Below are 14,257 nucleotides of genomic sequence, written 5' to 3'. Positions count from 1 at the left end.
TCTATACAACTTTATTTCAAAAGGGGTCATGAGCTACTGACTATGTCAGAGGACAAGGCTTCCAGGTCAAATAAAAGTAACATTTTACATGCCATGTTAAGAATTTCCCGGTGTTCTTTCATCTTTCCTTTGAGGGGTCCTCTACCAGGAAGCCCTTTGGGCTTTCATCATCTAGGGCAGCCATCATTGGAACTGAGGGCTCCTTTGAGAGGGTTAGATGTTCTCCCATACAGTGTTTCCCTCTTTTCAGAGATGGACAATCCCTGGCTTCTAGGGACCTGTGAGGCAGCTGTGTTTCCCTTTCACCTGTTTCTGCAGTGGTGGGAACTATTAGCCCTTTTAGCAAGCTCGTCTGCTCCGGGGTTCTGTTGTGTGTAATAAAAATGAGAACTTGAACTTAGTAACAATTATAAAGATTTCTACCAAGTGAGAGTATGGCTATACAATCAATTCTACCTATCCTTCCTGTGAAATTATAGCCATTTCTAACTTCCCCAAAAAGACAACCTTAGAATAACCCCTCTAGCCCTCCAAACTCAGGGAACTGGGATGACAACTCTTCATAACTTCTTCCTCCTGAATATGGGCCTTGAGATATCTTTGAAGGGGCAGGGTTGGTAGGGAAAATGAGGGGGTTGGTTAGGCCTTAACAAGGCCAAGTCAGCAATTGTTCTTCACCTCTAGTGTCTGGTTCTGACTGAATCCCTCTGAAAACCCATGACAAAAGGGAACCCAATCCGAGGCCTGAATATTGTGACCCGTCTTTCAGGACAGCACTCTCCCGGAGCAGATGGCTCCGATCTTTGAAGGAGGCAGGAGTTAGGATCCATAACGTGATAAAGCCCACTCAAACTATGGGAAAGAGCAATTAAGTATTCTCAGGCTGTGCAATTCTGCCTCCCTATCTGAACAAATGCTATCGGGTTTGAAGGATGGCACTCCCTTTTCCCCTACCCAATCAAGTAACACCAGGGGTGGAGAGACCAGTTTATGCATCGGGATCGCTCTCCTAATCTGTGCAGTGGGAAGGACAGCGAACCGGCCCAGGCTCGTATAATAAATTGCATATTACTTCGGTGTCAAAATTTCTGGCAGTCTCCTGGGGTTCTTGCGAAGTGGGCATAACACTTTCTGCGTGGGCTCCACGGGAATTGTGGGTTTATACCCTGGCATGATAGATTAGAAAAAGGCCTGAGAATATGCTCATACAGTATTTGTTTAGTTTACATCATTTGTTTGGAATTGTTTTAATTATCAAAATGGGTGTGATTTTGAATTTTGTAGTTGTTTTACTATTCCTCTAGGAGAGAGGTCATTGAACCATCTCTCTAGGCCCCTGAAATGCGTTTCAACTTGTGCATGCTATTTGTGTCTGTTATCTGAAAATTTAAAGTTCAGCTTTTTGAGTCATTTTTCTGTTAAAATTAAACATTTACAGCAATCTGGTTTCTCTGGGGCTCTGAAGTTTTAAGATCAGGCTCCCCATGTTGGAAGAGATTGGCCACGAGGGGGCGCACTGTTCCTTGTCGTGTTCATTTGTTAAACAAAAATTTAAAATCATTTTTACTGTTGTCTTATTTGTGTGCTGTGTGCATGTGTCCATGTGGAAGTAAGAAGACACCTTTTGGGAGTTGGTTTTATCCCTCTGTCCTGTTCTGGCACGGTCTTTCTTGGTTTTCTCTGCCTTGCTGCCTACCCTAGTCTAACTGGCTTTGGCTTTAAGCAATTCTACTTCACTCTCATCTTACTGTGGGAGTGCTGAAATTAGACATGTGCACGGTCGCTTTTGTTCTTTTAAGATGGGTTCCAGGGATCAAATTCAGTCCTGAGGCTTGTCTGTCAAGTGTCTTTATCTTGTAGGCTTTCATGAGTACTCTTTAAATTCATTTTTTAGGGGTTATTTTTGTTTTGGGTTTGTCTTTTACCTTAAAAAAAAGATGGGGGTCTCATGTAGCTCAAACCAGTCTAAAAATGTCTTTGTAGCTAGGAGTAACCTTGAACTTCTGGTAGTTCTGTCTCCGATTCTGAAGGTTGGGCTTATTTACAGGCATGCACCATCACACCAGGGTTTACTCAGTGCAGTGGATGGAGGAAACTCGGGGCTTACTGCGTACTCAGCAAGCACTGAGGGTCAGCCTTCAAAATTCAGCTTGAAAGTGAAATCACCAATGAATGCAAGAGTGCATTCAATTAGGAGGGAAATTTTAACAGTGTATAACACATTAGGTAAACTATGACTACAGCAATTGTTAATTTCAAAAACAAACAGGGATTTCAGTGCCCCCCACATGAAGACATGCTCAGTGCCGAGACAATGCGTACACCAGTTACTCGGACCTAATGGACCTTGCATCTCGTGTAGACAAATTACCTATACCACTGTACCCCCATAGATGTGTACACTTGTTAAGTGCCAGCTAATGACGTTCTAAATCATTCAGAGTCTGTATATGTGGTAGCAGGGCTGGGGATGTAGCTTAGCGGTAAATTGCCTACCCAGCCTGTAGAAGGCCCTGCTTCCATTCCCAGCATCACACACACATATGAAAACCCATATGTATTACCGAGCACGTTCATATCCAGGCGATGTGGTGATAGTTTGGACAGGGGACCAAACTCTGGTTTGCATATACAATATAACCACATATGCACATATGCATATGTATGTAATGCATCACGGTCATTGCTTTGCCAAGGCAGTTGGCAAGCTAATGGGTAAGGTTCCTGTGCACGACTCATCCTGACTTTACACTTAATGTTGTGCTAAAAATGTGCATGATTTGTTTCTTCCTTCTTCTCTTTCTGCCTTGAGACAATTCCTGGTATTAACTTGATTTGTCCTTTTTCTCTTACAAAATTGACTCAAACATTCTTTAAAACCTTTACATTTGGGGGTGGGGATTTAGCTCAGTGGTAGAGTGCTTGCCTAGCAAGCACAAGGTCCTGGGTTCAGTCCCCAGCTCCGGAAAAAAAAAAAAAGAAAAAAGAAAATTAGAAAAAGAGTCTTAAAAAAACCTTTACATTTACTAACAGAGATGCTGTAAGACATGATTTTTTTTTCTTCCTGTGGTAATGAGGTTTTGTACAAGAGCCCTACCATCTGAAGTATCCCCGATTAAACATATGGCTTCTGAATCTAGTCCAATGGGTGCTATTCTTTTGAAAAGTCATTGAAGTATCTAGTGGATTTTAAGGTCAATGAGTTGAACAGCACCATATTTTATAGTCATAGAATCTGCTATCGTTTACCATTAAGCATCGACACATGCAAATAGATACCTGGCCTTTGTAATGCCTCTTCACATGCTAGTCTGCTGCTGCTGGAGAATTCCCAGGCTCTGAATGGCACAGTGCAACATAGCTTTTGAAGGCCATCCTTCCCATTAATGCTAGAAGTTGGACTCAGTTAACCAATAACTTCTGTATCAGTGATAATCATTGGCTGCAGAATTGTTATCTTGTAATGGTTAACTTCTCTCCCCACTGTTCCCGGCAGGAGGTAGTTTTTAAAATCAGTCTTGTCTTTATTAAAATTCACCATGACCTAAGTCATTTGGCCCTAAAGCAAAAAAAAAAAAAACAAATCTTTTATGTACAGAGTAAAAATAAGCATTTTACCTCAGCACGTGTTACTCAACTGGGAAAAACTTTGATAGCCATGGATGAAACACTGCTAGTCAAACACAGATATCTGAAAAAAGAAAAGAACATGGTTTTGGTTTAGTTACTGAGAAAAATGTCTGCAGCCCTGGCTAGCCTTGAACTCATGATCTTCTGTTACAGCCTGTTGAGTACTGAGATTGTAGGCCTGAGTCTCTGTACCCACAGCAATATCCTTCTGACAGTGGAGAAAGACATAAGCATTTAACTATACTTGATGTTGGTTGTTTTTTAAAAAAATTACTTTTATGTGTGTGAGTGTTTTTGCTGCTTTGTATGTTTGATATATTTATCTGTCTATCTATCTGTATGTCTGCCTGTCGATCTATCTATCTATCTATCTATCTATCTATCTATCTATCTATCTATCTATCTATCTATCTAATATCCATGGAGGCCAGAAGAGGGCATTACATTCTCCTGGGACTGGAATTACAGATAGTTTTGTCATGTGGATGCTGGAAACTCAACCTAGGTCCTCTACAAAGAATAGCAAGTGCTTTTTTTTTCTCCCATCTTTATTAAATTGAGTATTTCTTATTTACATTTCAATTGTTATTACCTTTCCCAGTTTCCAGGCAAACATCCCCCTAACTCCTTCCCCTCTCCTTCTATATGGGTGCTTCCCTCTCCATCCTCCTCCCATTACCACCCTCCCCCAGCAATCCCGTTCACTGGGTGTTCAGTCTTGGCAGGACCAAGGGCTTCCCCTTCCACTGGTGCCCTTACTAGGATATTCATTGCTACCCATGCAGTTAGAGCCCAGGGTCAGTCCGTGTATAGTCTTTGGGTAGAGGCTTAGTCCCTGGAAGCTCTGGTTGGTTGGCATTGTTGTTCATATGGGGTCTCAAGCCCCTTCAAGCTCTTTCAGTCCTTTCTCTGATTCCTTCAACGGGGATCCTGTTCTCAGTTCAGTGGTTTGCTGCTGGCATTCGCCTATGTATTTGCCATATTCTGGCTGTGTCTCTCAGGAGAGATCTACATCCGGTTCCTGTCAGTGGTTCCTGTCAGCCTGCACTTCTTTGCTTCATCCATCTTGTCTAATTGGGGGCCACATGTGGGGCAGGCTCTGAATGGGTGTTCCTTCAGCCTCTGTTCTAAACTTTGCCTCCCTATTCCCTCCCAAGGGTATTCTTGTTCCCCTTTTAAAGAAGGAGTGAAGCATTCACATTTTGATCATCCGTCTTGAGTTTCATGTGTTCTGTGCATCTAGGGTAATTCGAGCATTTGGGCTAATACCCACTTATCAATGAGTGCATACCATGTGTGTTTTTCTGTGATTGGGTTACCTCACTCAGGATGATATTTTCCAGTTCCATCCATTTGCCTATGAATTTCATAAAGTCATTGCTTTTGATAGCTGAGTAATATTTCATTGTGTAGATGTACCACATTTTCTATATCCATTCCTCTGTTGAAGGGCGTCTGGGTTCTTTCCAGCTTCTGGCTATTATAAATAAGGCTGCTATGAACATAGTGGAGCATGTGTCTTTGTTATATGTTGGGGCATCTTTTGGGTATATGCCCAAGAGAGGTATAGCTGGGTCCTCAGGTAGTTCAATGTCCAATTTTCTGAGGAACCTCCAGACTGATTTCCAGAATGGTTGTACCAGTCTGCAATCCCACCAACAATGGAGGAGTGTTCCTCTTTCTCCACATCCTCGCCAGCATTTGCTGTCACCTGAGTTTTTGATCTTAGCCATTCTGACTAGTGTGAGGTGGAATCTCAGGGTTGTTTTGATTTGCATTCCCCTTATGACTAAAGATGTTGAACATTTCTTTAGGTGCTTCTCAGCCATACGGCATTCCTCAGCTGTGAATTCTTTGTTTAGCTCTGAACCCCATTTTTAATAGGGTTATTTGTCTCCCTGCTGTCTAACTTTGTGAGTTCTTTGTACATTTTGGATATAAGCCCTTTATCTTTTGTAGGATTGGTAAAGATCTTTTCCCAATCTGTTGGTTGCCATTTTGTCCTAACCACTGTGTCCTTTGCCTTACAGAAGCTTTGCAGTTTTATGAGATCCCATTTGTCAATTCTTGATCTTAGAGCATAAATCATTGGTGTTTTGTTCAGGAAATTTTCTCCAGTGCCCATGTGTTTGAGACTGTTCCCCACTTTTTCTTCTATTAGTTTGAATGTATCTGGTTTGATGTGGAGGTCCTTGATCCACTTGGACCTAAGCTTTGTACAGGGTGATAAGCATGGATCGATCTGCATTCTTCTACATACAGCAAGTGCTTTTAACCACTGAGCCATCTCTCCAGACTCTGATGTTTCTTCATTTGTTTTGTTTATCTGTTTGTTTGTTTGTCTATTTAGAGGCAGGGCCTCACATAGTTCAGGCTAGCCTTGAATTTGCTATGTAGACAAGGATGACTGTGAACTCCTAATTCTCCTGTCTCTGCCTCTTTAGTGCTGGGATCACAGGTGTGTTGCTACCACATCCAGTTTGGCTGTCACTCAAGAGTAGTGAGAATCTCAAAATTAAAAAGACACTGTCTCCCACACACATGGTTTGCTTTCTATTGGTACAATCAACATTGTAATCAGAAGCTGCCTGGGTTGGAAGGTGTTTATTTCCCTGAAGACCTTGTTGTCCTTCACCCAGGAAAGTCAGGGCAGGAACTGAAGGTGGTCATGGAGGATTGACGCTTGCTGGCTTGTTTTACAGACTCACATTCTGCTACCTTTCTTATACTTTTCAAGATAGTTTGCTCTGTGATGGCATTGCCCATAGTGGGGCTGGGTCCTTCCACATCAATCAGGAAACAAGAAAATGTCCCATAAATTTGCCTACAGGCCAATCTGATGGAGGCATTTTCTCAGTTGGGCACTCCCCACGCTGCCCAAGGTTGTGTAGTATTGTAGTCATTCTGAGAACAAGAAGAAACCTTAGAATGGTGGAGAGAAAGGATCTGGGTAATGTATCAACAATAGCAACAAGTCATGAATCTCGGCCTGCACCCTTTCTTTTCTCTTTGGTGAAACCTGGTGATAGGCATCAAGCCTGTCTCAGCCCACCTTGAGTCCTTAAGCAGGCAGGGGGATGACTGCTTCATGTGATTCAGCTAAACTGTTTTAAGTTTAGCTGAAGCACATGAAGCAGTCATTTTTGAACACAGTTCATAACATCTGTAGATGGTGAATGGTCCAGTAAGGGCTGGAACTCAGACAAGCTTGCCCAGCCCAGCTTCATCTTGACTCCTGACATTAAAATTAGGCTTCAAAATGAAGCTGCCTCAGAGGCAAGGAGCTGGACTTCCCTTCTTTGCATGGGTAAGTCACTGAGGAGGAGGCTGTCGGTAGCTGTGGGGTGGGGGCAGGGAATTAGGTGCCCTCTCTGCTCTCTGCTAGCTTAGAGGACGCTGCTTCATTGGTAGGGGAGAAGCACTGCGGGTGTGAGGAGGGACACACAGGCCTGAGGGAAAGGAGGCGTGGAGCGGAGCACAAGCCATGTGTTCATCTTAGGCTGGGAGGCAACTGGCTTCAGACAAAATCTAAGGCAGGGTGAGTTTACGCCACTTTCTTGCACTGTACGGGACAGGCAGTTTCTTATATGTAATCCTTAGAATCTATCACACTCAACTGGTCAATGAAGTGGCAAGATTTATCTTGAAAAAAATAGATGTTGGCCATGATGGGGCTTGCTGATATCTTGGGAGGTGGAGGCAGGAGGATGAGGAGTTAAAATTTCAGCTATATAGCAAGGGCGAGGCCTGTCTGGACTACTTGAGACCCTGTCTCTAAAAAGCAAAGGCAACCGCCCAATAAAAGCTATTAGTTTGGCACACGAAGATGCTCCTCCAAACGCAATACATGTTATTTCTTTTTATCTAAAATGGGTAGGTTTTTTTCCTGCCTATTTTATTGAAGAAAACAAGGCTTAGTAATAAGGTAGCTGAGAAACATTCTTATGATCCATATAGTGAGGAAATGCAGCCCAGATCAAAATTTGGGAAGAAGAATCATATGCAGCACTGAAAACACAAGCAATCTTGTTGGAAGTATAATGGCGTTTTCAGGAAAGCCACTTAAAGTCATCCTTAAGAGAGAGTATGCCGAGAGAGGCAGACAAGCCTGGGAAACCAGAAGAGACTGCTCTCTGCACACACATCTCGGACGCCAGAGGAAAAAGCCAAAGACCATCTGGAACCCTGGTGCACTGAAGCTCCCGGAAACGGCGGCACAGGACTTCCTGGTTGCTGCCGCTGCAGAGAGCCCGTGGGCAGCACCCCACGAGCGAACTTGAGCCCCGGGACCACAGGTAAGACCAACTTTTCTGCTGCAAGAAAGCTGCCTGGTGAGCTTGGGACACACGGAAGCAGAATTCCTCTAGGACCGGGCACGTTCTGTGTTTACCGGAAGTCCCACACCCCCGGATCCCGGCCCGCAGCAGCTCTCTGCCCCCAGACCCTGTGAGAGAGAGACCCAACCGCCTGGTCAGGTGGGCACTCCTGAGGCTGCAGAGCAGAAGAGACCACCAACACTGCTCACCCCTGCCCACATCCCTGGCCCAAGAGGAAACTGTATAAGGCCTCTGGGCTCCCGTGGGGGAGGGCCCAGGAGCAGCAGGACCCCTGTGCCTGAGACACCACCAGAACCTGAAGGAAACAGACCGGATAAACAGTTCTCTGCACCCAAATCCTGTGGGAGGGAGAGCTGAACCTTCAGAGAGGCAGACAAGCCTGGGAAACCAGAAGAGACTGCTCTCTGCACACACATCTCGGACGCCAGAGGAAAAAGCCAAAGACCATCTGGAACCCTGGTGCACTGAAGCTCCCGGAAACGGCAGCACAAGTCTTCCTGGTTGCTGCCGCTGCAGAGAGCCCGTGGGCAGCACCCCACGAGCGAACTTGAGCCTCGGGACCACAGGTAAGACCAAGTTTTCTGCTGCAAGAAAACTGCCTGGTGAACTCAAGACACAGGCCCACAGGAACAGCTGAAGACCTGTAGAGAGGAAAAACTACACGCCGGAAAGCAGAACACTCTGTCCCCATAACTGACTGAAAGAGAGGAAAACAGGTCTACAGCACTCCTGACACACAGGCTTATAGGACAGTCTAGCCACTGTCAGAAATAGCAGAACAAAGTAACACTAGAGATAATCTGATGGCGAGAGGCAAGCGCAGGAACCCAAGCAACAGAAACCAAGACTACATGGCACCATCGGAGCCCAATTCTCCCATCAAAACAAACATGGAATATCCAAACACACCAGAAAAGCAAGATCTAGTTTCAAAATCATTTTTGATCATGATGCTGGAGGACTTCAAGAAAGACGTGAAGAACTCCCTTAAAGAACAAGTAGAAGCCTACAGAGAGGAATCGCAAAAATGCCTGAAAGAATCGCAAAAATCCCTGAAAGAATTCCAGGAAAACATAAATAAACAAGTAGAAGCCCATAGAGAGGAGACACAAAAATCCCTGAAAGAATTCCAGGAAAACATAAATGAACAAGTAGAAGCCCATAGAGAGGAGTCACAAAAATCCCTGAAAGAATTCCAGGAAAACACAATCAAACAGTTGAAGGAATTAAAAATGGAAATAGAAGCAATCAAGAAAGAACACATGGAAACAACCCTGGATATAGAAAACCAAAAGAAGAGACAAGGAGCTGTAGATACAAGCTTCACCAACAGAATACAAGAGATGGAAGAGAGAATCTCAGGAGCAGAAGATTCCATAGAAATCATTGACTCAACTGTCAAAGATAATGTAAAGCGGAAAAAGCTACTGGTCCAAAACATACAGGAAATCCAGGACTCAATGAGAAGATCAAACCTAAGGATAATAGGTATAGAAGAGAGTGAAGACTCCCAGCTCAAAGGACCAGTAAATATCTTCAACAAAATCATAGAAGAAAACTTCCCTAACCTAAAAAAAGAGATACCCATAGACATACAAGAAGCCTACAGAACTCCAAGTAGATTGGACCAGAAAAGAAACACATCCCGTCACATAATTGTCAAAACACCAAACGCACAAAATAAAGAAAGAATATTAAAAGCAGTAAGGGAAAAAGGTCAAGTAACATATAAAGGCAGACCTATCAGAATCACACCAGACTTCTCGCCAGAAACTATGAAGGCCAGAAGATCCTGGACTGATGTCATACAGACCCTAAGAGAACACAAATGCCAGCCCAGGTTACTGTATCCAGCAAAACTCTCAATTAACATTGATGGAGAAACCAAGATATTCCATGACAAAACCAAATTTACACAATATCTTTCTACAAATCCAGCACTACAAAGGATAATAAATGGTAAAGCCCAACATAAGAAGGCAAGCTATACCCTAGAAGAAGCAAGAAACTAATCGTCTTGGCAACAAAACAAAGAGAATGAAAGCACACAAACATAACCTCACATCCAAATATGAATATAAAGGGAAACAATAATCACTATTCCTTAATATCTCTCAATATCAATGGCCTCAACTCCCCAATAAAAAGACATAGATTAACAAACTGGATACGCAATGAGGACCCTGCATTCTGCTGCCTACAGGAAACACACCTCAGAGACAAAGACAGACACTACCTCAGAGTGAAAGGCTGGAAAACAACTTTCCAAGCAAATGGTCAGAAGAAGCAAGCTGGAGTAGCCATTCTAATATCAAATAAAATCAATTTCCAACTAAAAGTCATCAAAAAAGATAAGGAAGGACACTTCATATTCATCAAAGGAAAAATCCACCAAGATGAACTCTCAATCCTAAATATCTATGCCCCAAATACAAGGGCACCTACATACGTAAAAGAAACCTTACTAAAGCTCAAAACACACATTGCACCTCACACAATAATAGTGGGAGATTTCAACACCCCACTCTCATCAATGGACAGATCATGGAAACAGAAATTAAACAGTGATGTCGACAGACTAAGAGAAGTCATGAGCCAAATGGACTTAACGGATATTTATAGAACATTCTATCCTAAAGCAAAAGGATATATCTTCTTCTCAGCTCCTCATGGTACTTTCTCCAAAATTGACCATATAATTGGTCAAAAAACGGGCCTCAAGAGGTACAGAAAGATAGAAATAATCCCATGCATGCTATCGGACCACCATGGCCTAAAACTGGTCTTCAATAACAATAAGGGAAGAATGCCCACATATACGTGGAAATTGAACAATGCTCTACTCAATGATAACCTTGTCAAGGAAGAAATAAAGAAAGAAATTAAAAACTTTTTAGAATTTAATGAAAATGAAGATACAACATACCCAAACTTATGGGACACAATGAAAGCTGTGCTAAGAGGAAAACTCATAGCGCTGAGTGCCTGCAGAAAGAAACCGGAAAGAGCATATGTCAGCAGCTTGACAGCACACCTAAAAGCTCTAGAACAAAAAGAAGCAAATACACCCAGGAGGAGTAGAAGGCAGGAAATAATCAAACTCAGAGCTGAAATCAACCAAGTAGAAACAAAAAGGACCATAGAAAGAATCAACAGAACCAAAAGTTGGTTCTTTGAGAAAATCAACAAGATAGATAAACCCTTAGCCAGACTAACGAGAGGACACAGAGAGTGCGTCCAAATTAACAAAATCAGAAATGAAAAGGGAGACATAACTACAGATTCAGAGGAAATTCAAAAAATCATCAGATCTTACTATAAAAACCTATATTCAACAAAACTTGAAAATCTTCAGGAAATGGACAATTTCCTAGACAGATACCAGGTATCGAAGTTAAATCAGGAACAGATAAACCAGTTAAACAACCCCATAACTCCTAAGGAAATAGAAGCAGTCATTAAAGGTCTCCCAACCAAAAAGAGCCCAGGTCCAGACGGGTTTAGTGCAGAATTCTATCAGACCTTCATAGAAGACCTCATACCAATATTATCCAAACTATTCCACAAAATTGAAACAGATGGAGCACTACCGAATTCCTTCTACGAAGCCACAATTACTCTTATACCTAAACCACACAAAGACACAACAAAGAAAGAGAACTTCAGACCAATTTCCCTTATGAATATCGACGCAAAAATACTCAATAAAATTCTGGCAAACCGAATTCAAGAGCACATCAAAACAATCATCCACCATGATCAAGTAGGCTTCATCCCAGGCATGCAGGGATGGTTTAATATACGGAAAACCATCAACGTGATCCATTATATAAACAAACTGAAAGAACAAAACCACATGATCATTTCATTAGATGCTGAGAAAGCATTTGACAAAATTCAACACCCCTTCATGATAAAAGTCCTGGAAAGAATAGGAATTCAAGGCCCATACCTAAACATAATAAAAGCCATATACAGCAAACCAGTTGCTAACATTAAACTAAATGGAGAGAAACTTGAAGCAATCCCACTAAAATCAGGGACTAGACAAGGCTGCCCACTCTCTCCCTACTTATTCAATATAGTTCTTGAAGTTCTAGCCAGAGCAATCAGACAACAAAAGGAGATCAAGGGGATACAGATCGGAAAAGAAGAGGTCAAAATATCACTATTTGCAGATGACATGATAGTATATTTAAGTGATCCCAAAAGTTCCACCAGAGAACTACTAAAGCTGATAAACAACTTCAGCAAAGTGGCTGGGTATAAAATTAACTCAAATAAATCAGTTGCCTTCCTCTATACAAAAGAGAAACAAGCCGAGAAAGAAATTAGGGAAACGACACCCTTCATAATAGACCCAAATAATATAAAGTACCTCGGTGTGACTTTAACCAAGCAAGTAAAAGATCTGTACAATAAGAACTTCAAGACACTGAGGAAAGAAATTGAAGAAGACCTCAGAAGATGGAAAGATCTCCCATGCTCATGGATTGGCAGGATTAATATAGTAAAAATGGCCATTTTACCAAAAGCAATCTACAGATTCAATGCAATCCCCATCAAAATACCAATCCAATTCTTCAAAGAGTTAGACAGAACAATTTGCAAATTCATCTGGAATAACAAAAAACCCAGGATAGCTAAAGCTATCCTCAACAATAAAAGGACTTCAGGGGGAATCACTATCCCTGAACTCAAGCAGTATTACAGAGCAATAGTGATAAAAACTGCATGGTATTGGTACAGAGACAGACAGATAGACCAATGGAATAGAATTGAAGACCCAGAAATGAACCCACACACCTATGGTCACTTGATTTTTGACAAAGGAGCCAAAACTATCCAATGGAAAAAAGATAGCATTTTCAGCAAATGGTGCTGGTTCAACTGGAGGGCAACATGTAGAAGAATGCAGATCGATCCATGCTTATCACCCTGTACAAAGCTTAAGTCCAAGTGGATCAAGGACCTCCACATCAAACCAGACACACTCAAACTAATAGAAGAAAAACTAGGGAAGCATCTGGAACACATAGGCACTGGAAAAAATTTCCTGAACAAAACACCAATGGCTTATGCTCTAAGATCAAGAATCGACAAATGGGATCTCCTAAAACTGCAAAGCTTCTGTAAGGCAAAGGACACTGTGGTTAGGACAAAACGGCAACCAACAGATTGGGAAAAGATCTTTACCAATCCTACAACAGATAGAGGCCTTATATCCAAAATATACAAAGAACTCAAGAAGTTAGACCGCAGGGAAACAAATAACCCTATTAAAAAATGGGGTTCAGAGCTAAACAAAGAATTCACAGCTGAGGAATGCCGAATGGCTGAGAAGCACCTAAAGAAATGTTCAACATCTTTAGTCATAAGGGGAATGCAAATCAAAACAACCCTGAGATTTCACCTCACACCAGTGAGAATGGCTAAGATCAAAAACTCAGGTGACAGCAGATGCTGGCGAGGATGTGGAGAAAGAGGAACACTCCTCCATTGTTGGTGGGATTGCAGACTGGTAAAACCATTCTGGAAATCAGTCTGGAGGTTCCTCAGAAAATTGGACATTGAACTGCCTGAGGATCCAGCTATACCTCTCTTGGGCATATACCCAAAAGATGCCTCAACATATAAAAGAGACACGTGCTCCACTATGTTCATCGCAGCCTTATTTATAATAGCCAGAAAATGGAAAGAACCCAGATGCCCTTCAACAGAGGAATGGATACAGAAAATGTGGTACATCTACACAATGGAATATTACTCAGCTATCAAAAACAATGAGTTTATGAAATTCGTAGGCAAATGGTTGGAACTGGAAAATATCATCCTGAGTGAGCTAACCCAATCACAGAAAGACATACATGGTATGCACTCATTGATAAGTGGCTATTAGCCCAAATGCTTGAATTACCCTAGATCCCTAGAACAAACGAAACTCAAGACGGATGATCAAAATGTGAATGCTTCACTCCTTCTTTAAATGAGGAAAAAGAATACCCTTGGCAGGGAAGGGAGAGGCAAAGATTAAAACAGAGACTGAAGGAACACCCATTCAGAGCCTGCCCCACATGTGGCCTATACATATACAGCCTTCCAATTAGACAAGATGGATGAAGCAAAGAAGTGCAGACCGACAGGAGCCGGATGTAGATCTCTCCTGAGAGACACAGCCAGAATACAGCAAATACAGAGGCGAATGCCAGCAGCAAACCACTGAACTGAGAATAGGTCCCCTGTTGAAGGAATCAGAGAAAGAACTGGAAGAGCTTGAAGGGGCTCGAGAC

This window comes from Rattus norvegicus, chromosome 17 (genome assembly GCF_036323735.1).
Source record: "Rattus norvegicus strain BN/NHsdMcwi chromosome 17, GRCr8, whole genome shotgun sequence".
Taxonomy (NCBI): domain Eukaryota; kingdom Metazoa; phylum Chordata; class Mammalia; order Rodentia; family Muridae; genus Rattus; species Rattus norvegicus.
This window is presented reverse-complemented; position numbering follows the sequence as displayed.